Source organism: Gouania willdenowi, chromosome 21, assembly GCF_900634775.1.
Source record: "Gouania willdenowi chromosome 21, fGouWil2.1, whole genome shotgun sequence".
In the NCBI taxonomy this organism is placed as follows: Eukaryota; Metazoa; Chordata; class Actinopteri; order Blenniiformes; family Gobiesocidae; genus Gouania; species Gouania willdenowi.
The window spans coordinates 10,078,006-10,079,321 of NC_041064.1; positions in this window are offsets into that span (position 1 = coordinate 10,078,006).

The following is a 1,316-nucleotide window of genomic DNA, read 5'->3' on the forward strand; positions in this document are numbered from 1 at the left end:
TCAAAACCTTCAGTGAAACTTGTACTTCAGAGTAGACATAGGCAACCGGTGACCCGGGGGCCACATGTGGCCCTCAGTGTTATTTTAGATGGCCCATAAAGAAAAAAGCAGAAAATGAGGCAGAAATGTACAAAACAGCAAAAAATACACAAAATTACTCAAAAAAACATACAAAATTTTCCAAAAAAAATTGCACAAATGGTGAACAAAATAATAAAAATGTACTCCAAAAACACAAATATACACAAATTACTTTTTTTATTTTTTGTTTTTCTTTATCTTTACTTTTTTTTTTAAATTCACAAAATTACTTTTCTTTATTTTTTATTTTTTTCTATACACAAAAATACTTTTCTTGTTTTATTTCTTTTTTTAATACACAAACTTACTTTTATTTGTTTCTTATTTTAGTTTTTTTTTCATTTTTGGTTATTATTTTTTTACTATACAGAATCACTTTTCTTTATTTATTTCTTATTTTTAATTTTTTTATACACAAACCTACTCGCACAACGTACAAAACCAACAAACACAAAAACACACAAAGTGAGAGAAAAATATACCAAATAACAACTAAAACACAAACCCTTTGTTCTTTCCTGTATCGATTCTCTTTGATCATTATTCTAAATGCTGACACAAGTGTTTAATTTGACTCTTCGTTCAGAAAATTACACTTTGCCCGCTGTGATAAAAGTTGCCGATCCCTGCTTCAGACCAAATCCCAGCTTTATCCACAGTAGAATATATCTATCACATCTTAGATGAAAATCAAAAATAAAAAGGCACAAGTACAGATCTACATTTTCATTTCTATGTGTATGTAACAGTGTGCTCAGCTGTTGCCATTTGACGTTGTTGTTGTCGTTGTTGTTGTTGTTTGACTTCAGATGAATTATGAGTGCTGTTTCTTTCCTTTTTTTTTTGTTTGTTGCTTTTTGCTGTCTGTCCTCATTTGAACCACACGTGATTTAAATGATCCACTGGCACAAAGTCAGATGTTAAAGAGAGAACGACAACAACAGGAAGTGTTAACATTAACTATTGCTAATTCTTTAGTTTTGACTTGGGGACAGTTGTGGAGAAGTGTTGTAGGAACGCTGTTAAATGGTCAAGTCTGTGTTTAGCAGGCCGACGATGTCACTGAAAGTGTGTTATGTTTTTATTAAGCTGGTAAAGGGTCTTTATATTAAATCCTGGTATTTGAGTGTAACTTAGTCACGTTGATTATGTAAAAATAAAAATACAAATTAGATTATTACCATGTTTTGTACTGACTGATTTAAGGCAAACGTATGGATTTGACAAAAAAAGGA